Raw genomic sequence first — 26456 nt, 5'->3', positions numbered from 1 at the left:
AAGTGCTTAACCTGGTGACCACTGACCCTTAAATGTACCTCATGATGGTAGTTATTACTCTGTACTTTACAGACATGAGAAGGGCAGCCAGAAGGGAGGGGCTGATTAGGATGATGACTTTGAGTTCTCGAGCAGCCAGGAAGGTTTTCTGTCATTGCGGGGAGGTTCCTCTGAAACAGCCCAAAGCTGAAGGATTTAAGGAATCCACAATTCCCTCCCTGGCCATCCTTCCACACATGGACTCTCCTTGAGGTATGAATGTCAGCTGTCTCACTCACTTTCTCCCAGCCGTGGCTGGGCAAGAGTGCCTGCAGTCTGACCGAACTTGCTGCCAGATAATGGAACAATGGTCAAGGCAGGCCAGCTTTCCACCAAGAGCTGCTGGGGAGCTGCTGTGGGGCCCAGCTGTCCCGAGGAGCCCGAATAGCTTCTCTGGTTCCCGAGATTTAAAACAAGTGCCCCAACCCCCATACTGGTCCCCACTTGCAAAGTCTGCTCATTCATTTGTCTGTCCATCCATCCATCAGACCACCCATCCATCTACTCATCTGTTCAGTCCACCTATTCAACTATTCATCCATCCAGCCATATCATTTGCTTGCCCACCTGTACATGTACGAGTTCATCCATCCATCCATCCATTCACCTATCCATCCACCCATCTACCTGTCCATCATCCCATCCATCCATCCACCCATCCACACATCCATACCCATCTGTCTATCTACCTGTCTGTTCATCCACCCACCCACCCACTGTCCATCTACTCATCCATCCATCCCTCCACCCACCTATTCATCTATTCAGCCAGCCAGCCACGTGCCTGCCCACCTTTACATCTATGTGTCCAGCCATCTACCCATCCATCAATTCATCTATCATCTGTTCATCCACCCACCCATCCACCCACTCGTCCATCCATTGATCCACCCATCCATCCATGAGATGTTCTCTGAGTGGCTTATACATGCCAGAGCCTGAGGCTGGATGTTGGAGTCACAGCAGGGAACAAAGCAGACACATTCCTGTCCCCATGAAGCTCACAGCCCAGCAGGGGGAGGCAGCCAGCCCACAAGTAAACAGATTCATATATAAATGAGACAACACATCGCGATGGGGCCTGGTAGAAACAGGGTGACGTGATTTATCATGGAAGGTTGCTAAGGAAACACCGTCTGAGCTGAGACCTAGAGATAAGAAAGGCTTGGGTATGTGCAGAAGTGGGTTGTGGTGGTGGGAGGGGGGCTGGGAGGGACTTTCCAGAGTGGCAGGTGCAAAGGCCCTGAGGCAGGACTGAGCAACACTGAGCCGGGGAGGACCAGTGAGGATGCCTTCGTGGCTGGAGCAGAGTGAGCCAGGGGAGAGAGTGGGAGGAGGTGAGCGCAGGAAGTGGGTGGGGGCAGGTCACGCAAGGTCTGTGGACTGTGAGGAGGAATCAGATGAGTTCCTCCAACATCTTAAAAGAAAAGCCAAATTTACAGTGAGTGTCTATATACCCACCACCAGACTCTACCATTTGTGTTTTGCTCTGTTGCTTTATATCACATCTGCCCATGCATCCATCCATCCCTCTATCCACCCGCCAGTGCATTTTTGGGTGGACTTCAACAAAACAGCTGGGGGACCACAACATTGCTTCTTGCTCAGCCCAGGAGAACTTTGATCACCCCAAAGTCTATGACAGCAGAGAACCAACAAAAGAATCAGCTCCTCTTAATGTTGTTTGAATCTTAAGACAACATTCCCTGGTGGCTCAGATGATGAAGAATCTGCCTGCAATGCAGGAGACCCAGGTTCGAACTGTGGCGCGAGTGGTAAAGAATCCACCTACCAATACAGAAGCTGCAAGAAACTTGGGTTCCATCCCTGAGCGGGGAAGATCCTCTGGAGGAGGAAATGGCAACCCACTCCATATTCTTGCCTGAGAAATCCCATGAACAGAGGAACCTGGCGGGCTATGGGGTCCATCGGGTCGCAGAGAGTTGGACACGACTGAGTGACTAACACCTTACTTCTTTCAAGATTAAATAATATGATTTTTTAAAAAAGACTTATTCTCAAGATTTTATCTGCTGCTTCAGAGATTGTGATTTACCCTCCAACTGAATACATATTCTATTTTTATTACTACAATTTCTACAGTGTGATTTTACATATGCACACACATATACGTGTGTATTTAAGACTTAGAGTTTATTTGGCTGGGACAACTAAGCTGGGAATCAGAACTTTTTTCTCAATTTGTTCTTTAAGTACCACTTAGTAGCTCATCTTTCCTATCTTGTTTTAGTGAGTGTTTTAGCTTTTAAAAAGTTATTATATTTAGAAATCTACTTATGGAATTTTCTCTTCTGTCACACTTATATTTCCATCTTTACACCATTACCACGTCTTGATTTGCTGTCTTTTTCTCTTACCTTTTAATTCTTTGACATTTCTTTTCTAAATGTACTTTTATAACTATTTGTTAAATTGTAAAATCCTGTGATATCTGTATAAAATCGGTATACTATTAATAATAAAGTAATTTGCATTAAAAGCAAACAGAAAACCACAAAATAGGCAGCTTAGGGGGAGGAATAAATTAGGAGTTTGGGGTTAAAATACATATACTACTATATATAAAACTGATAACCAACAAGGACCTACTGAATAGCACAGGGAACTCTACTCAATTTCTTGTAATAATTTGTGATGGAAAAGAATCTAAAAAAGAGTATATATAGTGTATAGTGAATATATATAGTGTATAACTGATTCACTGTGCTGTATACCTGAAACTAACACAACAGTGTAAATCAACCATGTATGCACTGGTGCGTCCATGTACGCACACAGGTGTGTCCAGGTCTTTGCGACCACGTGGACTGTAGCCCACCAGGCTCCCCTGCCCATGGAACTTTCCAGTCAAGAATATGGAGTGGGTTGCCCTTTCCTCCTCCAGGGGACCTTCCCCGCTGGGGGACTGAACCCAAGTTTCTTGCGTCTCCTGCACTGGCAGGTGGATTCTTTGCCACTGCCACTAGGGCCATACTTCAATAAATTTTTTTTAAAAAAAGTAGGTGACATCAAGTCACATCACCCTTAAATATTTCAGCATGCAGATCGTTAACGAGAGTTCAGTATTGACTTACATGTTTTTTTCCTTTGAAGGTAAAATTTACTAGAGCACAACGCATCAACATTAAGTGCACAATGGCTGAGTTTTGACCACTACACGCACCTGTGTAAACCAACCTCCAGCCACACATTCTCCTCCCTCCATCACCTTCTCTCTCTCTCAGCCCCTTCTCAGTCAACCTCCATCTCCATCGTCCAAAGGTAACCTCTGCTCCAGTTCTTTTTTTCCCATTGGGGGTTACTTTTGTCTGCTCCAGAGCTTCATATAAATGGAATCCCAAACTCCATCTTTGTGTCAAGCTTCTTTCACTTGTATAATATTTTCAAGATTCACCTCTGTTGTTGCAAGTTCAGTAGCTTTAATTCTCAAATTGTTGGCGCTAAATGAACCAACAGGTTGGTTATCAGGTGAAAGTTGCTCACTCGTGTCCGACTCTTTGCGACCCCATGGACTGTTAGCCTGTCAGGCTCTTCAATCCGTGGAATTCTCCAGGCAAGAATAGTGGAGTGGGTTGCCGTTCCCTTCTCCAGGGGATCTTCCCAACCCAGGGACCGAACCCAGGTCTCCCACACTGCAGGCACATTCTTTACCATCTGAGCTACCAGGGAAGCCCCACTGAATGAATATACCACAGTTGGTTGTCATGCACTTGTTTTTTTAACTTTTACTTATTATTAATTTATTAAATGTATTTGTTTTAGTATTAATTTTTTTGGCTGCACTGGGTCTTGTGGCTGCATGCGGGCTTTTCTGTAGTTGTGGCGACCAGGGGGCTCCTCTCTAATTGCAGTGCGCAGGCTTCTTGTTGCGGTGGCTTCTCTTGTTGAGGAGCATGGGCTCTAGGGCATGTGGGCTTCAGTAGTTGTGGCCCATGGACTTAGTTGCTCCGAAGTATGCGGGATCCTCCCAGACCAGGCATCCAATCAACCACTGCACCACCAAGCAAGTCTTATCATTCACTTGTTGATGGACAGCTGAGATGCATTCAGTTTAGGGAAGTTATGAGCAAAACTGTTCAGAACATTCATGTCCCAGTCTTGTGTGAATAGATGTCTTTCTGTTTCCTAGGTCTGTCCGGAGGAGTGGAATTACTGGGTCATACTTGGGCTTCCTTCGTGGTTCAGACAGTAAAGAATCTGCCTGCAATGCAGGAGACCTGGGTTTGATCCCTGGGTCAGGAGGATCCCCTGGAAAAGTGAATGCAACCCACTCCAGTATTCTTGCCTGAATCCATGAGGTCGCAAAGTATTGGACATGACAGAGTGACTAACGCTTTCACTTTTTTACTTTCACTGCATATCTTCCTTGATGAGCAACTACCAAACTGCATTCTGGAGTGGCTGCACCATTTTACACTTGATCTTGTGAAGTCTGGGAGTTTTATGGCCCTCAGTTTTATTTTCGAAGAAGGCAATGGCACCCCACTCCAGTACTCTTGCCTGGAGAATCCCAGGGACCGGGGAGCCTGGTGGACTGCCGTCTATGGGGTCGCACAGAGTCGGACACAACTGAAGCAACTTAGCAGTAGCAGCAGCAGTTGGATTTTAGGTGAGATGGCAAGGGCGTGGGGTGGATTCCCAGACAGGAAGTGGCTTTGGAGGCCAGCATAGGGGCCCACCCAGATAAACCAGGAGAAGCTACTACATTCCCCACCCCCCGCAAGATCTGCCCACTAGCAACCTTAATTCCACCTGCAAGCTCAGTTTCCCTTTGCCACATGGGGTAGCATGTACCCCCAGGTTCGGGGATTAGGATGCAGACGTCATTAAGGGGGGCATTATTTCTCCTCCCTCACATTGCCAGGTAAGAGGGGTTACTCTTAGGAGCAAGCAGGGATCAGAGGGGCCAAGAGAGGTTGCTGGGTGTTGGAATGTCCTGTCTCTTGATGCATGTGGTATTCTGGTTGAGAAATGCACTGAGCTGTGTTTCCATGCTGTGCACCCCTCCTCTGGGCAGATTAAAACATCTGCCTTGAAAAAAATCTAGGACCCATTGTTTTGGCTTCTCTTGTTATGAAGCATGGGCTTCAGTCATCGTGGGGCACTGGGCCAGTTGCCCTCTGGCACATGCAGTCTCCCTGGGTCAGGGATTGAACTCGTGTTCCTTGCATTGGCAGGTGGATTCTTAAAGCGCTAGGCCAGCAGAGAAGCCCTGGTTTTAACTAGCAGTAATCTTCTGAAGTTCTGACTACCTGGTCTTTGTTGCAAACATTCCTATATATCCTGATTCCTCCCTCATCTCTTCAGAGCACTTCCTCAGAACTATCTGAGAGGCTATTTCTGGGCTTGAAGTCCTCAGAATGACCACAGAGTAAAACATAATTCTCAGCTTTTAGGTTGTGCTTTTTTTTTTTTTCCAGTGGACAGCGGATTTGGGGGGCAGGAGTTGGGTTTGGTGACAAGGGGGAGGGGCGTGCCTTGGATGTCCCTGAGGCCACAGATTAGGCTGGAGCTCCTCTGGGGTTGGGGCAGGTAATGGATGAAATCCCCCAGGGAGGAAGTGTACATGAGGAATCAGCCCAAAGACCATGGCAGAGGGCGTTCGAGTTCAGGCATCAGTGAAGTGATGAAGAATAGCCACCACCACTGGACACTCTGGCGTGGGAGGGACACCAAGAGGCCCCAGCCTGACAGATGGGCAAAAGTGTCAAAAAAAAAAAAAAAGGAACAAAGAGTGCTGCTCACCATCCAGTTACATGAAGGGTTAAATTGCAACCTACAGGCAGTGCGCCCACAGGGGAATTCAGGATAGAAGAAAAACAGGATGAGGCATTCTGTGCTTTGGATAAAAAGGGTCCCTGGATAGTTCAGACTCATAGCCAGAAGAATTTCAATGACCTCAGATTCTTGCATCTTCCCAAACACAGAGAAGCACGAAAATGATTACCTTATCTATTCTTCGTGACAGGCAGTCATATTTTCCCAAGGTGTGTGCTGGACTGCATGTATTTCCTACCCCCAGAATTCATGTATATTCTGGCTCCTCCCCTTCATCTTTAGAGCTGTTTACTCAGAGCTACCAAGTAGCTGCCTCCAGAGCTACTGTCCTCAGTGAAGACCCTGAGGTGGCATGGTGGTAAAGAACCCCCTTGGCAATGCAGGAGACATAGGTTTGATCCCTGGGTTGGGACAACCCCCTCAAGGAGGCCATGGCAACCTATACCTCTATTCCTGGAAAATCCCCTGGACAGAGGAGCCTGGCGGGCTACAGTCCATGGGGTTGCAAAGAGTCAGACACGACTGAGTGCACATATAAAGACTCTGAATAAAACGTAGACTCACAGCTCTCCTATTGTGCAATTTTCCTTAAGACAGTGGTTAGTTTAGACCCACAAGGTTCAGGAGACCCAGACAGAACAGACAGATGGATAGGAGGATGGAGGGACTTCTGCCCAAGTGGTTGATGTCTTTTAAAAAAGAGATAAATTAGGAGTTTGTGATTAACCTATAACAGATAACACTACTTCCCTGGTGGCTCAGACAGTAAAGAATCCACCTGTAATGCAGGAGACCGGGTTTGATCCCTGGATCAGAAAGATGCCCTGGAGAAGGTAATGGCTACCCATTCCAGCATTCTTGCCTGGAGAATCCCATGGGCAAAGGAACCTAGTGGGCTACAGTCCATGAGGTCGCAAAGAGTCGGACATGACTGAGCAACTAAAGACACAAATATGAAATTGATAAACAAGAAAGACCAGTTGTATACCACAAGGAATGTATTTAATATCTTGTAATAACCTAGAATGGAAAAGAATCTAAAAAAGAGATATATATGTACATATATAGCTTCCTGGGTAGCTCAGCTGGTGAAGAATCTGTCTACAATGCAGGAGACCCCAGTTCAATTCCTGGGTCTGAAAGATTGCCCTGGAGAAGGGATAGGCTACCCACTCCAGTATTCTTGGGCTTCCTTGGTAGCGCAGATGGTAAAGGATCTGCCTGCATGTGGGAGACTGGGTTTGATCCCTGGGTTGGAAGATCCCCTGGAGGAGGGCAAGGCAACCCACTCCAGTATTCTTGCCTGGAGAATCCCATGGACGGAGGAGCCTGGAGGGCTAGAGTCCACAGAGTTGCAAAGAGTTGGACATGACTGAGCAACTATCCATGAGTGAGTGAAGTCGTTCAGTCATGTCCGACCCTTTGCGACCCCATGGACTATAGCCCTCCAGGCTCCTCCGTCCATGGGATTTTCCAGGCAAGAGTACTGCAGTGGGGTGCCATTGCCTTCTCCACAACTTACCATATAGATATATAAACTAAATCACTGTCCTATACACCTGAAACTAACACAACATTGTAAATGAACTATACTTCAATTTTTAAAAATGGTTTAAAAAAACACATAAAAAAAATTCACTAACAGGAAAATCTGGCTTGATCCCATGCACCCACAGGGGCAGGAGTGCACATGCCCAGCCTGGAATTTCTGGCCCCACCCCCACACAACCTCCCAGCAAGAGCTACATTCACGACAGGGTATCTGTAGCCTTGTCAAGGGCCCTCACACAGATCTGAACACCCTCAGTACAGATGTAAGCAGGCTGGGCAGCCTGGGAAGGTCCACAGCCAGCTAGAGCTGGAGCCAGAACGCAGAATTCCAGGCCCCCAGCCACATGGTCTTCCCCCACCCAAGACCGGAGTCCCCTGCACCCATGGTGCTTTCATGTCACGATGAGCTTTGGGGACAAGTGAAAATGCACAAGAGCAATGGCATCCCATAATCCCAGGCCTCTGCCCATGTCCCCAGCTCAAAGCCCGCTTTCACTGCTTGATACATTCTGCTCCCAGCACACACCCCAGCTTTTACAAATGCTATCCTCTGCCTAGAATGACCATCTAATATTTTTTGCCCCATGCTGAGTAGTGAGAACACAAAATGGTGATGAAAACTGGTAAGGTCTCAGCAATTACAGGGCTAACATACCTCTCCTGTCTGTCTGACAAACTCCTACACATCCTTCAAAACCCGGTTCAGTTGCCACTTCCTCCTGGAGGCACCTCTCAATTGTTCCCACCTCAGATCCAGTTAAAGCACCCTCTGCCAGCCCTGCCTCATTCACTGTGATCTTGGAAGCTGACCAGACAGCTCTTTTTTAGAGGGGGGTTGGAGAAGGAAGGAAGCATGACCAACCTCAAAGCCTAGTCCTCTCAGCTGAAGCAGGCATAGCCTTGTCTGGTCCCCAAGTCAGAAGGGAAAACAGAAATGCACTTTCCAAATCTCAGAGCCTTCCAAAGGGGGCTGCAGGCTGCAGAAGACTCAGCCCTGGACCTCCTCAGTCAGTCAGTTCAGTTGCTCAGTCATGTCCAACTCTTCATGACCCCATGGACTGCAGCTAGGCTTCCCTGTCCACCAACTCCCAGAGCTTGCTCAAACATGTCCATTGAGTCAGCGATGCCATCCAATCATCTCATCCTCTGTCGTCCCCTTCTCCTCCTGCCTTCAATATTTTCCAGCATCAGAGTCTTTTCCAATGAGTCAGTTCTTCACATCAGGTGGCCAAAGTATTGGAGCTTCAGCTTCATTCAGCATCAGTCCTTCCAATCAATATTCAGGATTGATTTCCTTTAGGATTGACTGGTTTGATCTCCTTGCGGTCCATGGGACTCTCAAGAGTCTGCTCCAACACCACAGTTCAAAAGTATCAATTCTTTGGTGCTCAGCTTTCTTTACGGTTCAATTCTCCCATCCATACGTGACTACTGGAAAAACCCTTTCTCTGAACTGTGTCTATTCACTCACCCCCTTCACTCTCTTGATAAAGAAGAGACACTGAACTCTGAGAAGTCACCCACCTCCTTGCTTTGTGGTCAAGCAGGCCAGTGAGCCTGCAGGTGGGAAACATGGGCAGTGTCTGAAATGCAGAAGGGGCTCAGGTATGGCTGTAATGAGGCATCAGTGGCCCACAAGGCTCAAACTTCTTTTCCACTCCCTCCACCAACAGATGCCCTCCTCTGAAGGGGCAGGCAGGAGCGAGGCTCAGGGTGGTGAGGGACAACTTTCATTTGTTTCTCCTTTGGACTCCAGCTCCTCTGCTTGTTCTCTGTGAACCTTCTGCCTCTCTGGGCCTCAAGGTACCCCATCTGAAAAATGGGTACAGCCATATCTACTTTGCTGCACCACTTTACAGCTTGAGGGTGGCTTGTAAGTGCTCCACGCTGGTCTTGCAATGGATTCGATTCTTCCAATTTACCTGCCATTGACCTCACCACTCGTGTTTCAGTTTCCTTATCTGTAAAATGGGAATAACAATACCACCACCCCCCCCCACGTGGGGGAGGGGTTGGGAATGATGCCTGGGGTGGAGTGACCTGTGAGTAAAAATGTAGTTACTGTTAGCAGCTGGGTGGGGGAAGCAGTCTGGGAAGGAGGGCACTGATCCGTGCAGGTTCTGAGTGGTTCTCCCAGGGACACCCTCCCATCCATGCTCCTCTCCCGCCTGCCTCTGCAGCCTTGCCTTAAAGCTGTAGCCAATGAATGAGCTCAGGATGGCTGCTGAGGGGTCATCTGGAGAATCACCAAGCGGGCAGCTGGTCAGGCCCAACCAGCCTGAGGTTTTATCCTCATCTCCCTTCCCACCCTCGGGTTCCTCCCCTTCTTCCCCAAGCTGGTCTCCCAGCCCGGACTGCTTCTCAAAGGCACGTTGGCCCCACTCCCAGCCCTGCCCCTGCCACCTGGGAGCCAGACTCTGATAATCCTTCTTAGTGCCTAAAAATATCCCCAGATTGGGGGGGGCAAGTGGAAGACAGCGATCAGGGCTTTGTGCTGACATGGGGAGGGGGAGGAAGAGCAGAGCACCCCTGAACTCCTCCCCCAACACACAAAGGCCCTGGCACCACCCAGCAGAGCAGAGCCGTGCACACACGTTTTATTTTAAATCTAGCTGGAAGTGCAGGGCTTGTCTCGGCCGTGCAGGGAAGAACAGACACACACACACATACTCACTCACTGCCCCCATAGCCTGGCCTGCTTGGGGTCACCTGACTCCTTCGGCTAGAGGCCCAGGCAGGGAGCACGTGATGGGCTAAGAGGGGGTTATTTGTAGATAACCACAGCCACTCCTGCACCTAGCCCCGGCTCCTCCACTTTGGCCTCTCTGAGCAGGGTCCCTGCAGGGTGCTCACGACCAGAGATGTAGCCAGGCCAGGAGACACCACCTTCAAGGACCCTAAGAGGGGTCCCAAGTCCAGGGCTCTGCCTCTCCCCTCCATGCTCTGGCCCTGTTGGTACACCCCCTCCCCCAACGCAATTCACTGCAATGGGTGCTTGATGGGCTTCCAATTCACCAATCAAATTCCTCCTCCAGGGCCTGCATGTGCTGTGTCCAAAACTCACCAAGCTCACTCCCATCTCAGGACCTCTGCATGTGCTATGACCAACTCACAAAGCTCATTCCTACCTCAGGACCTTTGCACATGCTGTCCTCCCAGGCAACCCCAGTCTATCTCTATCTCATCATTCACATCTTGGTTCACTGTTACCTCCTTGGAGAATTCTTCTCAGATCACTACCAAAGAAGCCATCATATTATTCCATCTCCTCAACCAATTTTGTTGCTTCAGTCCTGTCATCCCACTTGAACTGTTTTCTTTCTTTCTTTTTTTAATGCTTACAATTATTTATTTCTTTACCTACTTTTGGCCGTGCTGAGTCTGTGTTGCAGTGTGCAGGCTTCGGTAGTTGCAGCACATGGGCTTAGTTGCCCCGGGGCACATGGGATTTTCCTGGACCAGGTATGGAACCCTGGTCTCTTGCATTGGAAACAGAGTCTTGGCCCATGTCCCCTGGAATCCCCAGCCCATTGGCCATCCCTCATCACCTCAGCCTGCTTCTCCAGGTTCCCTGGCTGCACCTTCTCAGAATCACCCCTTGGCAACGCAACCCCCTACCACCGCCCCCTCCCGCTAATAAAACTACCATCGGTGAGTGAGTGCTTTGAGAGAGGGTCTGCAGGTGCCTGAGGGCTGACTGTGGGACATCCATCCACCCTCCTGGAATCTGTTCCCTCCCTCCTACAGCCCCTGGAATATCCCAGGTGCTAGAGCCCCCAAGCTCCTCCATCTTAGCAGTAGCAGCAGCAGTAGAGCCCCCAAGGGCACCACCCAGTGGCGGCAAAGTCTTTACACGGGTGGTGCCTTTTCCTGAAGTGCCCGCAACCCCTTTCACTAGGCACCTGCTTCACTGGGCTCATTTGTACTAGTTTTTAAGACCTGGGTCAGATTAAATTCCCTACTTAAGAGGCCTTCTCTATTCTTCCCACCCTAAGGAAGCAGAGCTCCCTCCCTAGTCCCACCCACCCCACCAGGGCCTTTCTTTAAAGCCTCTGTTCAGCCCTAGCTGGCCCCACGGAGCTTAGAGAGCTGAGCCTTCCCACCAGAGTGTGAGGGTTAGACCAGGAAGAGACCTGTGGGGTCCCCAGCATCACCCAGTGTAGGGGTGTGTTGGGAGTTGGTTAGGGTAATTTCAAGGACAGAGGGAAGACAGATCAGGTCTCTGGAAGTTTTAGTGGGCAAGTGAGCAGATCCAGCCCCAGAGGCAAGGGGGGTGGGGCAGCAGGATCTGATTGTTACCTGCACAGGACTCAGAGAGATCAAGCAAACTGATGGGCTCGTAAGGGGAGTGCTTGCTGAGTGTGTGCTCAGTTGTGTCTGAGTCTTTGTGACCCCACAGACTGTAGCCCTCCTCTGGGCTCTGGACAGGTTCCTCTGTCCACAGGATTTCCCAGGCAAGAATGCTGGAGCAGATTTCCATTTCCTTTTCCAGGGGATCTTCCTGACCCAGGGATCGAACCTGCATCTCCTATGTCTCCTGCTCGGGCAATTAGTTAAAAATAAAAACACACAACTCTGGGACTTCCTTGGAGGTCCAGACTCTGCTTCCATTGCAGAGAGCATGGGTTTGATCCCTGGTCGGGGAACTAAGATCCCACATGCTATGTGATGCAGCCAAATTTTTTTCTTAAAAAAACCAAAAACATGACTTTATTGAGTGACATGCAAAAACTATGCATGTTTAAAGTGTGTGATTCAATGAATTTGACATATATATACACTGACTGATGGAACTCATCACCTAGATCAAGATATCCATGACTATAGGCTTCCCAGATGGCTTAGTGGGAAAAAATCTGCCTGTCAATGCAGAAGCTGTGGGCCCGATCCCTGGGTTGGGAAGATCCCCTGGAGGAGGAAATGGCAACCCATTCTAGTATGCTTGCCTGGAAATTTTCATAGCCAGAGGAGCCTGGTGGGCTACAGTCCATGGGATAGCAAAGAGCACACACACATATCCATCACTCCCCAAATTTTCTTGTGTCCCTTGGAGTTCCTCCCTCTCTCCCTTCCAGTGAGAACTGGAAGCAACCTGGATGTCCAATGCTGGGGATAAGAAATTCCATCAGAAATTCAGGATTCCACTGTGAAATAGTACATAAGCATTTAAAAGGAGGAGGAAGATATGGTACAGACCAACCTGGAGGGCATGATGCCCAGTGAAATAAGCCAATCTCAGAAAGACAGATATTATCTGATTCCACTTATAGGGGGTCCTTAGTTACAGGAGTCAGATTTGTAGAGACAGGAAGTAGAATGATGGGTGCCAGGCGCTAGAGTAGCTGGATGGGGAGTTAAGTGTTCAATGGGAACAGTTTCTGTTTGGCAAATAAAAAAGTCATGGAGATGTGTTACACGACAATGTGAATATTGTATAAAATGGTCCAGATGATAATTTTTTTGCTATATGTAGTTTACCACAATTAAAATAATTTTTAATTAAGAAAATTATCAAATTGGGATGAAGAGAGGAGGAAGAGCTGTGCTCATGGACTTGGTAGGATCACTGAGTTGAAAAAAATGAAAGCAAAATACAGTAATGGACTAACATGTAATTCATGTCATGGAAAACCACCAGAAGAGTTCTGTCCTTGGTATTTATAACAGTGGAGTTAGCTGCATCAGACCAGCCCTCTCAGAGATACTAATGATAAACTCTGGACTATAGGCTAAAAAACTGTTATACTTTGAAGCTTTGGTATTACCGCATCCTATATGGTATCCGTTAGCCACATGTGCTCATTTAACTTCCAATTAATTAAAATTATAATCTAAAATTCAGTTCCTCAGTTGTATTATGAGCATTTCTACGCTTAATAGCCACATGTGGCTTGTGGCTACCATATTGGGCAGTGTAGGTATGGAACATTTCCATCATTGCAGAAAATTCTACTGGGCAGTACAGCTCTAGAGAGTGACCCAAAATAGGCAGAAGTCGGAGGGGAGTCTCCACCTGTACTAAGGGAATGGCATGGGGTGAGTTCCCCATTTTTCACTGGAAATAGAAACTGGATTGAAAAAATGATAAGACAGAATCCAAAGGGACCATAACAGTTCAACAATGGGGCAGAACACACAGGAAAGGGAAAGCCAAAAAACAACAACATATCAGGTCCAAATCCTATCCAAAGCTGCTGTGCAAGCCTCTTGCCAACCCCTGAACCACGTGCAGGGCAGACTCCGACCAGCCTGGGTAAAGCTAAAGAAAAGAAAGGTATCACCCTCCTCCCACCCCAGGGGAAAGAGACTTTGGAACTTGAGTTCAGACAGTTAAATTGCCTGTGAAAATTTTAAAAAGGGATGTGGCGGAAGAATCAATGTTCTTCAGAGGAACACAGCAGAATCCAGTGTCTACAAGTTATCTTCCATAATGTCCCGGACACAACCCAAAATTACTTGACGTGTGAAGAAACAGGAACACATGGCCTATGCTCAAGAAAGAAGGAAATGACTGAGGACTGACCTTGAGATGACCCAGATGTTGGGACGAGCAGATAAGGACTTTGAAGCGGCTGTTATAAATATATGCAAGGATGTGAAGGAAAAGTACCTCCTAATGAATGGACAACAGCAAAACCTCAGTAGGGAAGCAGAAACTATAAAAAAAAAATGCACCAAATGGAGATTCTGAAACTGAAAAATACAATATTTGAAATAGAAAAATTGACTGTGGACTCACCCATAAAAAGAGTAAAATTTTGCAATTTGCAACAACACGGATGGACTTGGACGGTATTATGCTCAGTGAAATAAGTCAGACAGAGAAAGACAGATACTGCACGATATCACTCATATGTGAAATCTAAACAATAAAACGAGCTAGTGAATCGAGCACAAAAGAAACAAGCCCACAAACTAGTGGTTACTGGAAGGAAGAGAGAAGGGGGAGGGGCAGATAAGGGTAGGAAATTAAGAGGTACAAGCTACTATATATAAAATAAGTAAGCTCCAAGGACCCACTGTACAGCACAGGGACCAGAGTAAACATTTTATGATAACAACAAATAGAATACAACCTTTATAAATTGTGAATCACTATACAGTGATTCATATAATATTGAAACATATAATCCTGTACATCAACTACACCTTAAGAAATAAATACAATACAATATACATTGTACAAGAAGAAAAAGAAAGCATTATTTATCCAGAAAAAAAGCCAAGAAAAGTTTTTTGGTGTTTGGTTTTTTTTTTTTTCTCCCACTGTAGGCTTGATAGCAAATTGGAGTTGGTAGAAAAGACAGCTAACTAACTTGGAGACTGATAGTAACAAATACTGAACAGAAGAAGAGAAAAGAAAAAACTAAAGATTGAATAAAAATGTGTATCTAGAAATGGACAGCGGTGGCTGCACAATATTGTGAATGTACTTAATGCTGCCAATTAAAATAAATAAATTTAAAATTTAAAAAATGGTTGAAATGTAATTTTAACCATTAAATAAATTTAAATTAAAAAAATGGTTAAATGGTTAAAATGGTAAAATGTTTAGCTTGCATGTATTTTACCACAATTTAAAAAAATATACAGTCTCAGTGACCTTGGGACATCAAAAGATCCAACACGTGCAACTGGAGTGCTCTAAAGGATATCGTCCACACTCCGGAGAGGTATTCTATCAGGAAGCTGGGAGTTGGGGGAAGCTGGTCCACTTATTTTGTGAGTCACCGATTTTTACAAGAAGTGTATTTCAAGGTGACTTAATTTTTTTTTTTAATTGCACAATTCACCTAACATAAAATGTGCCATCCTAAATAAAGGCAGTTACTGTTCTCCTGTCACGGATGAACTGTCTTATCTATCCAGGGCCACATAGCTGGTAACTGACCAGGCTGCAGGTGAGCTCAGCTCCGTACCACCTCGTGTTCTTGATGGACATGGGCTCACGGAACATCAGCCCCTGCATTCTTGGAAAACAGGACCTGCTGCCTTTATGCCTACACTTCACCCCATCTACTCTGGGCTTTGCCTGGGTCATCAGTGACTACCCCCTGGCCCACGCCAACCCCGGTGGTCAGTTCTGTCTGTGGATTCCTGACCTCCTAGTGGTGTGTGTTCTTGTTGTTCAGTTGTTAAGCCATGTCCGGCCCTCTGAGGCCCCATGGACTGCAGCACGCCAGGCTTCTCTGTCCTCCACTGTCTCCTGGAGTTCGCTCAAATTCATGGCTATTGAGTCAGTGATGCTATCCACCCATCTTATCCTCTGTCGTCCCTTTCTCCTGCTCCGCTCAATTCTTCCCAGCATCAGGGTCTTTTCCAATGAGTTGGCTCTTTGCATCAGGTGGCCAAAGTATTGGAGCTTCAGCTTCAGTCCTTCCAATGAATATTCTGGACTGATTTCCTTTAGGATTATCTGGGTTGATCTCCTTGCTGTTCAAGGGCCTCTCAAGAGTCTTCTCCAGCATCACAATTCAAAAGCATACATTCTTCCTAGTGTTCTATCTGCCCCCTTCGTCTGTCTCTCCTTCCAAGAACCATGGCATCCTGGCTAATCTAATCCAAGCCGCTTTTCTTCTCCTTTGACCCTAAATGAGCCCAGTCCTGAACCCTCTCACACCAGCCTTTCTCCCTGGGAAATCTCACCCCCACTATCTGTGAGCCTGTGCTTTGGTTTTCCAGATTCCTGCAGTTTCCAGGTTTCTCTCGTAATGCCAAAATGGTTAACCCAACAGCGCCTGGCTACGCTTTGCCCAGATATATCTCACTCGAGTCATCCTCCACCACAGTGAGCTTCTTGGCCAACATCCCACCATGTACCCAGTCTTTGGGGACAAGAATCTGAGAGTCATCTCAGACCCTTCCTCATCACCCCTGCCCTCCACCACCCCAGACACTCAGCTACTCTCCAGGTCTTGCAATTGCATCTGTCTCTCCCGTAACAATCAAGTTCCTTCTCCGCTCAATTCCCACTACCAAGACCCCGTCTCTGATCTCAGTTCTCGTGGTTACCCTCACCTTGATCTCTCTGCATCTGGTATTGCTTTTCTTTTTAAAAATGTTATCAATATTTATTTTTATGTGTTTATTTGGTTGCACCAGGTCTTAGTTGCCACATGAGGGATCTAGTTCCCTGACCAGGGATCGAACCCTGATCCCCCTGCATTGGGAGTTCAGAATCTTAGTCACTGGACCACCAGGGAAATCCCCTGCCTCTGGTTTTCCCCAGGCTGCCTCCCTCCATCCACATTTCCTTCCCTGAAAGAGAAAAGCCCACATTGGAGAGGGTGTGGAGAAAATGGAACCCTTGTACACTGTTGGTAGGAATGTAAATTGGTGCAGCCACTATGGAGAATAGTGTGGAGGTTCCTTAAAAAACTAAACATAGAGCTCCCGTATGATCCAGCAATCCCACTTCCGGACATGTACCCAGAAAACAGGAAAACTTTAATTTGAAAAGATACACACGCCCCAGGGTTCACAGCAGCACCTGGGAGCAACCTAAAAGTCCATCAGTGGAGGAATGGATAATGATGATGTGGTGCTTATCAACAATGGAATATTACTCAGCCATAAAGAGAATGAAATAAAGCCATTTGCAGTCACATGGAGGGACCTTAGATAGCATATTAAATGAAGTCAGTCAGAGACAAATACCATGTATCACCTCCACGTGGACTCTCAAACAAGGAAACAAATGAACTTATTCACAAAACAGAAACAGACTCCCAGATATAGAAAACAAATTTACAGTTCCCAAAGGGGGAAAGGGTGAGGGGAGGAATCAATGAGGAGTTTGAGATTAGCACATTCAAACTACTATATACAGATAAACAACAAGGACCTACCGTACAGCACGGGGAACTGTATTCAGTATCATGTAATAAATTCTAATGGGAAAGGAAAAAAGAGAGCCAGTGTCAGCATCAGAAGCAGACAGTGGCCACAAAACAAACACAATGTAAGTAGGATGACATTTGGTCCTGGCAGGTACTGAACTCTAGGGAGCCTGCCAGCCCAGGTCTGAGCCCTCCTGGTTCAAGCATTCAAGCGGAAGTTGGCAAGTGTTGTCACCTGGGCCTTAAAGACACAGCAGCAGCTACAGGAGCCTTGGGCCTCGATGTTCCCAGAAGGAGGGTGATTCTCCTATGAATAGTCTTGTCATGTGGGCTGTCCTTGGGACCTCAGATGACCTGCATCAGGTGAAGCGCCCCAGAGATTAAAACATTACAGAAATTAGATGGTGTATGGGCTTCCCTGGTAGTTTGGTAGTTCAGGCAGTAAAGAAATCCACCTGCAATATGGGAGACTCAGGTTCAATCCCTGGGTTGGGAAGACCCCCTGGAGAAGGAAATGGTCACCCTCTCCAGTATTCTGATCTGGAGGATCCCAAGGACAGAGGACCCTGGCAGTGTACTTGAATTGAACCCTTCTCAATTAGTAGATGTTGTTTCTAAAGTATTCAATAACAGGGAACAGAAGCAAGGAGAAGTGAAACGGAATGCTGCTTTTCTGGTAACAGCATTAAAGCGAGTAACCTAAAGGAGGGCTTGCCAGGTACCTCAGTGTTAAAGAATCCACCTGCCAATGCAGGCAACCCAGGTTCGATCCCTGGGTCAGGAAGATCCCCTGCAGGACGAAATGGATACCCACTCCAGTATTCTTGCCTGGAGAATCCCATGGACAGAAGAGCCTGGAGGGCTACAGTCCACAGGGTCACAAAGAGTTGCACACAACTGAGTACGCATGCATGAACACAGGCCTGCAGCGCTGCCAGGGTCCCAGGGGAACCAAGGGTTGAGACAGAGGCAAACTGTGAGTTCGGAGAAAAAAACCAGCCTGGGCAGATCCACTCTTGCCGGGTGGCCCCAGGCTAGCAGTGCCTTCAGTGATGGAGTCAACACCCCACTGCCTACCTACCCGCCCTCCCGGGTAAGGGCGGGGAGCCAAGCTGGGCTTGTGTGAGAAGGCTCACCCTCTAGGTGGGTGGAGGTTCCAAAGCCAAGGGAAGAGTCCCCAGGGGAGTCTGTGCCTGGGCCCTTTAAGACCCAGGGGTGTTTCTGTAATGAGAGTACTTCCTCTTCCCCATTCACCCCACAGCAGTCCCAAAGAGGCTCACTCTAAAAGGCCTCCCCGACACTGGAGACTGCGGCTGCTGGGGGCGGGAAGTCAACCTTCTCCCCGTGCCTGGGGTTGGTCACCAAGGTCTATATGATCTGGCTCTGGCCTGGCCCCCTCTACCCCGCCGACCTCCTGCAGCCACGAGACTCCACGGTTCTCAGCCTGGAGTCCATGGCCACGATTCCTGAGGTCTGTTCAAATCTCAGAAACATGGCTGTAATGCAGCGTGTGTGTGCTAAGCTGCTGGGTCATGTCTGACTCTTTGAGACCCCATGGACTGTAGCCCACCAGGCTCCTCTGTCCATGGGATTTTCCAGGCAAGAATACTGGAGTGGGTTGCCATGCCCTTCTAAAGAGTTCGCCTGCCAGTGCAGGAGACACAGGTTCGATCCCTGGTCCAGGAAGAGCCCACATGCCGCGGAATAATTAAGCCCGTACACCACAGCTGCAGAGCCTGTGCTCTAGAGCTCCTGAGCCACAGCTACTGAAGTCCGAGGGACCTTGAGCCCACCTTCCCCATCAAGAGAAGGCACTTCAATAAGAAGGCTGCGCACTGCAAGAGTAGTCTCCGCTCGCTGCAACTAGAGAAAAGCCTGTGCAGCAATGAAGACTCAGCACAGCCAGAAATGAATAAAATGGTAACAAAAAAGGACTGCTCTGAATGGAAGCTGTGGCTGCAGATGTCCATACAGTGATGGTTTCTCACTAGTTTTTTTTACCTATTTCTAGGTAATGTTTGAGCAAGGCTGGTATGCAGATGCCTTGTGTGCTTTTTGGACTTCCCCAGGTCTGAAGGCATGACCTTTTCATTGAATTTTAAAATTTCAGTTGATTAATATCACTCAGCCTTGACTGAATAGTGTCACTGGTTGAAACTGGTTGAAACAGGCAAGCATCTGCAGCCTATTTGGTTTGTAGACATCATTGCAAGCATCTTCCTGATTTTATCAACTCAAGCACGAAAACTATAGTCCATAGCTGTACCCCTGGAAAAGATTCTGAAAATCCTTAACCTCAGAGTCAACCTCACCAAACCCAGGACCCACAACTCAGGCTTGCTCTGTGGGCTCTTTGTATGTGTGCGTGCTGTTGCTTCAGTCGTGTCTGACTGTATGTGACCCTCTGGACTGTAGCCTACCAAGCTCTCCTGTCCACAGGATTCTCCAGGCAAGAATACTGGAGTGAGTTGCCTGTCCTCCTTCAGGGGATCTTCCCGACCCAGGGATCAAGCCGGAGTTACTTATGTCTCCTGCGTTGGCAGTTGGGTTCTTTCCCACTAGCACCACCTGGGAAGCCAGGCTCTTAGATCAAATAAATGCATCTTAAAAAAAAAAAATATATATATATATATATATATATATACACACACACACACACACACATATTACCTTTAAGAGAGACTTGGGCTACCAGAAGTAAAGTAGCCCCCTCCCCTCATTCTTCACACATTTCTGAAAAATTCTAGGAATACACAGGAAAGTCCTAAGTGTCTAATTTGCCCCCAACTCCTTCCACTCTCTGGTCAGGGTCCCAGGAAGCCATGGCGGGTGTCCAGTGCCCGGGGTTTCTGTCATCTCCATTTTGCAGCTGGGGAAACTGAGGCACAGGGGAGGGGACAGGTAGGAAGTGGAGAGCTGGGATTCACTGAAACCTAAGCCTGTCTTCAGCGACTTCCCTGGTGGGCCAGTGGTTAAAAATTTGTCTTGCAGTGCAACAGCAGATCTGTCCAGGCTGGCTTTTTTTCTCCAAAGCTCGCAGTTGGCCTCTGTCTCAACCCTGACCAGGTTCACAGGGGGTTTGGGGCGGGACACCAAACCCTTTCTTCTGCACCTGGAAAGGGAGGGACTGTGGGCTGGTGGAGGAGCCACCCTCAAAATACACCTGCGTGGGTTTTTGCTGCTCGTCCTCAAGGCTCAGCAGGCCCCTGCCTGCCATCTCCTGTCACCTCTCTGTGAACATGCTGCCCCAACACCCAGCTCTGGGCTCTGCGTCCTCCTCCTCTTCCTCCCTGGCCCCCTTCTCTGCCTACATTAGCGCCCTCCCACTTGTTCCGTCCTTCCACTCCCTCCAGCCCTTCCAGGAAGCCTCCCAGGTCATCAGAGGCCCCAGCATGTGCAGAAGGAAGGGGAGAAGCTTTGTTGTTCAGTTGCTCAGTTGTACCCGACTCTGCGACCCCATGGACTGCAGCACGCTAGGCTTCCCTGTGCCTCCCAGAGTTTGCTCAAGGACCTTCAGTCTTCTCATCTGGCACTCTCCCCTAGCTCATGGTGCTCCAGCCACACAGGCCACTTGGCTAAATCTCCAACATGCCGGGCTGGGTCCTGCCTCAGGCTCTTTGCACATGCTGGTCCCTCTGCCTGAAATGCCCTTCCTCCAGATGTCCACCTGGCTGGCTCCTTCTCATCCTTCAGGTTTCTCTTGCCCCCTTCCCAGAACATCAGCTCCACCCATGACCTGGTGGTGGTAGAGGGTGGCAAAGAAGCTTCATTTTGTTCCCTGTTAGCCCCCACTGCCTCCCAGCACACATGCTTCATCAGCACGTACTGAATGCATCAATGACAGATGGGGTGGGTGGGAACTGGGGACCAGCACAAGGTAGAAGGGGATCCCCAGGGGCTGGCTGGCAGGGGCTTGACCCCCTCCCCAGACACACTCACGGGGCCCTGAAGCCACATATGACTTGGGAAGCCTGGGAGGATGTGGGGAGAGAGCTGTGCTCCTGCTGTGTCAGGGTGGAGACCTGGTGTGATGGAATCACACTGACAAAGGCATGCACGCATCGCTTCAGTCGCATCCGGCTCTTTTCGACACTATGGGCCATAGCCTGCCAGGCGTCTCTGTCCATGGGGACTCCCCAAGCAAGGATACTGGAGTGGGTTGCCATTCCCTTCTCTAGGGTATCTTCCCGACCCAGGAATCAAACCCGCATCTCCTGTGTCTCCTGCTTTGCAGGCGGAATCTTTACCCCTGAGCCACTGGGGAAGCCCAACTTCAAGCCTATCCAGGATCTACTCACTTCTCACTCAGCCACACCTCCTCCTGGTCCAGCCTCATCATGGTCTGGACCAGTGCAGTCTCTCCCATGCTGATTTCCTGGCTCCTTGCCCCCAGCTTCTCCCATTTACCCAAGGTGACTCCCCTCCACATCTCTGTTCACTGGTCTCTCTGCCCATGAACTCTACTTTTTTAATTAAAAAATTTTATTTATTTCCTTATTTTTGGCTGCGCTGGGCCTCTGTTGCTGTGCACAGGCTTTCTCTAGTTGTGGCACGTCGGCTTCTCATCACAGTGGCTCGTCTTGTTGCGGACTTTATGGCACGCAGGCTTCAGTAGCCACACATCTAGAGTACAGGCTCCACTGCTGTGATGCATGGGCCTAGTTGCCCGACAGCACATGGACTCCTCCCTGAAGAGAGATCGAGCCCACATCCCCTGCACTGGCAGGCAGACTCTTAATAACTGGACCTGCAAGGAAGTCCTGCGCACAAACTCTTAACAATCTTTAGTAACCAGGCCAATGGTCACCTCCAACAAGAAGCCTGATCCTGACCCCTCCCGAGGCTGAGTCAGGTCACTTCTCTGGGCTCCTCCCTCTTCCCCCCTCCACCCCCTCAAGGCATCCACTCTGCTTTACCAGGTGGTTATTATTACCAGATGGGCATTGCGCTCACCTCTGAGGTGATGACTGCTATTATTCTCAATTTTACAGGTGAAGAAATTGAACCACAGGCGAAGTCACCAGCCTGAGAGCACTGCATTCAAACTGGCAGGATGAGCTCGGAGGCAGCTTGCAGCAGCCAGAGAAGGGACAGCCTGCAGTGCCCAGATAAGACAGGAGCGTGCCCCCCAGAGCCTGCCTTCCTGTGGGAGTCCCAGGGGCAGTGGGAGGACTGGCCTGCTCCCCACGGCCAACTACAATCATGACAGCAGTTCCTGTGCCCAGTGAGCACTTCGCGCTGGGCGCTGGGCCAACCAAACACTTTACATGCCTGACTCACTTGATCTGCCAACGCCTGTGGGTTCTGGAGGTGGACACACTTGAGTTCTTCCCATTTCTCAGAGCAAGAAATGGAGACTCACTGGGCCCTGAATTCCTACCAGGGCTGCAGCCCCTCCCCCTCACCCGAGGCATAAGGCTGCCCTGGGATTAGCCAAACCCCTTTTTATTTCTTAGCTGAAGCTGCCTTTGATTGGAACATCATTCCCAGATACAGGTACTATGGACCCATTTTATAGATGGGCAAACTGAAGCCCAGAAAACTTTCTCTAGGGCCCCAAGGCCAATGCAATGACCAAGGCTCTCTCCCAGCTGGAAATAGGTGTGCGGGGAGGCCAGGCAAGGAAGGTTCCGATTGCCTCCTCCCTGCAGCCTGGCTGGGGCCTTGGGGACCCAGGTATGCTGAGTGAGGGTCCGGAAACTCTCATCCCTGCCAAGTTTACTCATAGCAGCTGCTCCTGGAAGGGGCTTCCCATGTGGCTCAGTGGTAAAGAATCCACCTGCCAATGCAGGACACGTGGGTTCGATTCCTGGGTCGGGAAGATTCCATGGAGAAGGGAATGGCAACCCACTCCAGTATTCTTGCCTGGAAAATTCCATGAACAGAGGAGCCTGGCAAGCTATGGTCCATGGGGTGGCAGAGTCAGACACAACTGAACACACACACGCTCCTGGAAGGGGGCTGAGTTGAGGCTGGGGATTCTGGGGGCTTCAAAGACACCTCTACACTCCAGAATTTCTATTTCAAGTGGTCCCGTACAACAGATCCAGGCTGTCCCCTTGCACTCAGTCACCTTGGACCTGGCCTGGGTTCCCAGTGGTGTCTTCAGGACGTTCCCCCTCAGGTGGCATCTCAGGTTTTGCAAATCAGTCTGAGTCACAACAGCCTCACGCCCCCTGACCTGTTTCTCCCTCGGTTTCCCCATCCTTCCACACTCCCAGCTGCCCACACCAGAAATCTCTTCCATGCACCTTTCTTCTGCCCCACTTCTGAGCAGGCAGGGAATGCAGGTGAAGTCTCTCTGCCAAAGAAGAACCCCAAACCGCCCACTTTCCATCTCCCCCTTCCTGTCGGGTCCAAACCAACAATCTCCTCTTCCCATCTCTTTTTTTGGGGGCAGAGTAGCTGCTGGATTTTTTTAAGACACAGCTGGACCCGGTCACTCACTTTGTTCTAAGCCTCCGTGGTCCCCACAGACCTGAGAACGGAATCCAAACACTGCTCGTTATCTTCGTGGCCCGAGGCCAAGGTCTTCGCACCTCGGATACCCGGCTCACTGAACTTGAGCCACGCTCGCCTCTTTTCCGCTCTGCAGACAATTTGGGCCCTCTCTCTGCCAATTTGGGCCCTGCCTCATAATCTTTTGCTGTTTTCTGGGCCTAAAAACCCCTCGCTGGCTGGTTCTCTCAGGTCCGGCTGACACCTTTTCGGAGAATTCCTCCGTGATCCTCGCCCATCTCCTAGAGGTGTGGTCTTCGCACTGTGCATGAGCTGGCATGATCTGTGTCTGTTTACGCGGGTCCTAACAGTCTACGCGGCCGGGCTGCGGGCTCTGAGGCTAGGGCCCCGGCTGCATCCCCATATTCTCTGGTGACCGACCGACAGACCCCCGCATCGCGCTCCTCTCGTTCACACAGTCCGGACTCCCCAAGACCCCCGCCCCCGCCCCGTCACGCTAGGCTCGTCCCCACTCCCGCCCGCCCGTTACGCAGCCGCCGCGTCCTCCTGCGCTCGCTGCGCCCCGGCCCTCGGGGGAGCGGGGCTCTCTCAGGGAGGCGGCCGGGGCCTGGGAGCAGACGGTAAGCCCCGGGAGGCCGTCCGGGATGAGGTGATGGGGGACAGCGGCTGTGTCTGGGGACCGCCGCGGACGCCATGGCCGTGGAGGCGGGGCGGAGCTCGCTGCTAGGGTGGCCTTCCGGGCCGCGTTCGGAGCGCTGGGGTCTCACTTACCTGGGGGGCGCAGGCGGTCGGGAGCACCAGGGGCCGGCGATGGTGTGGGTGGCGGACACCTAGCCTGGCGCAATTGCGGAGGAGGAGACGCGCGCCGCCGACACCAGGCACCCGGACTCTGCTCCAGGCACCGCCTCTGCGGGGGGCCGGGAAGCAGGCTTTGGGGGCAGCGCGGGGCGGGATCGGGGCGGGGCCGGGGCGGGGCCGGGCTGAGTCCTTCGAGGCTCGGGGTCCTAGCAGCGCTCGGGCCCGTCTGTGCAACAAGGCCGCTTCCTAGACCCCCGGCCCGCATAAGGGACCCCGCCTCCAACCCCGCCCCGCGCCCCTTGGCCCCGCCTCCAGCCCCGCCCCGCCCCGCCCCGCGGCGCTGTTTAGCCTGAACCCCGCCACAGGTTTCTTCGCTGTGCGGTAGCTCTTTCCTTTGAACCTACCCCCATCTGCTGCGCGCTCAGTCCGGCCCCCATTTCTCTTCCGTTCTCTGCAAGTCCTCTCCAGCGCCCTCCCGGGTCCTCTTTGCTGGCCCGGCTCTGATCCATCCGTGTATCTGCCGACACACCATGCGCGCCTGGACCCGCCTGAGTGCACCGCTGGGTGTTGTGGAGAAGGCCCCCCGACTCACCACCTCAGGGCTCGGAGGCCACCCCCAGTGCCCCCAAGGTCTGGTGACCTGTCCCAGCTCTCAGGCCGAGCTGGTCCAATTTTTGGTTCATGGGACCGACTGCGGAGTTGGGAAGCCAAGGAACCCACCCCCCTGGCGTATAGGGCAGGTGGGTGAATCTGTGGTTCAGTGGGGTGCAGAGATAGGTGGCAGAGTTGGGAAGATAAAGGCGGGGAGGTAGGATGGTGTTGGTGGTGCAGAAACCCCAGGCTCCCTCTTGTAAGGAGGAACAGAAGGTGACCCCCCAGCTCACAGAGGCAGGGAGCCAGGGCCAGCCGTGAATGCTGGGCAATCCCACATCGCGCAGAGGTAGTCTGTGAGCACCTGGGCAGCATCTATGTAAGAGACTTGCAGTCCAGCTGTCGCCAGTTGAAGGGAAGAGGGTTCCAGAACCACTGGCCAGCCGCACGACGTCTAGCCAAGTGGCTCACCTTTGAACAGTAAGTCGCTCCCTGTAGCAGACCCGGGGTGAGGTGGGTGAACCCCAGGTTATTTTGACAGTGGAGCCCTAGGCAAGTTGCTTCACATCTTCTGAGATTGATTTCCACATACACAAAGGGGGAGGACAGCAGAGCCGTCTGTTGCAAGTGTGGTTGAAGCTGTCCTGCTCCATCCAACTTCCCCGCATTTGCACCTTCTGTTCCCTCTGCTGGGCTATCCCTTCTTGTCCCAAATATGTGCATCCTTCTTCAGCTCTCAGTCTGGTCCTCAGAGCCCCCCTTCCCCCTCTGCCCCACCATCCATATTCACCCTTTTATTCTCTCCCCTTCCTCCAAGAGCTCTTTTGTTGTTTAGCCACTCAATCTTGTCCAACTCTTTTGTGACCCCATGAACTGTATGTAGCCCACCAGGCTCCTCTGTCCATGGGATTTCCCAGGCAAGAAAACTGAAGTGGGTTCCCATTTCCTTCTCCAAGGGATCTTCCCCACCCAGGGTTCGAACCCTGGTCTCCTGCACTGGCAGGCAAATTCTTTACTGCTGAGCTTCCAGGAAAGCCCAAGAGCTCCTTTGCACACGAGGAAAAGTCAAACAATAAAGACTCCTTTCTCAGCTTTGTGAGAATTTTGTTGTTCAGTCGCTTAGTCGTGTCCACGGTACCTTGCACCTGGGGGTGTGCAGAACATGAGAGCCATTTGGATTAATAGTGACACCAGAGACCTGGTAGAACGGGGGCAGTCCAGGCCCCAGAGGAGGAGCAGCAGGTTCCTGGAGGTGTAGAGGGGAGGTCCTCAAAAGAGGACTTGGGTGGGCTGGGGTCAGGGAGAGATTTCAGGTGGGAGGTACTTTCTGGGCAGAGGTGGGGAGGCTGGAGGAAGGGCTCCACCTGGCAAAAAGAGATG

General features: G+C 50.1%; 1 protein-coding gene across 1 annotated transcript in view; it reads right to left on the bottom strand.

Moving 5' to 3' along the window:
• The window catches only part of CERS4 (ceramide synthase 4), a 33371-nt gene extending 8797 nt beyond the window's left edge, over window positions 1–24574 (bottom strand). The window contains exon 1 of the mRNA XM_068980808.1: window positions 24459–24574. The gene's annotated coding sequence lies outside the window, so the exon portion shown is untranslated. The remainder of the gene's footprint in view (window positions 1–24458) is intronic.
• Between the last annotated feature and the right edge of the window lie 1882 nt (window positions 24575–26456).

Source organism: Capricornis sumatraensis, chromosome 9 (genome assembly GCF_032405125.1).
Source record: "Capricornis sumatraensis isolate serow.1 chromosome 9, serow.2, whole genome shotgun sequence".
Taxonomy (NCBI): domain Eukaryota; kingdom Metazoa; phylum Chordata; class Mammalia; order Artiodactyla; family Bovidae; genus Capricornis; species Capricornis sumatraensis.
This window is presented reverse-complemented; position numbering and strand designations above follow the sequence as displayed.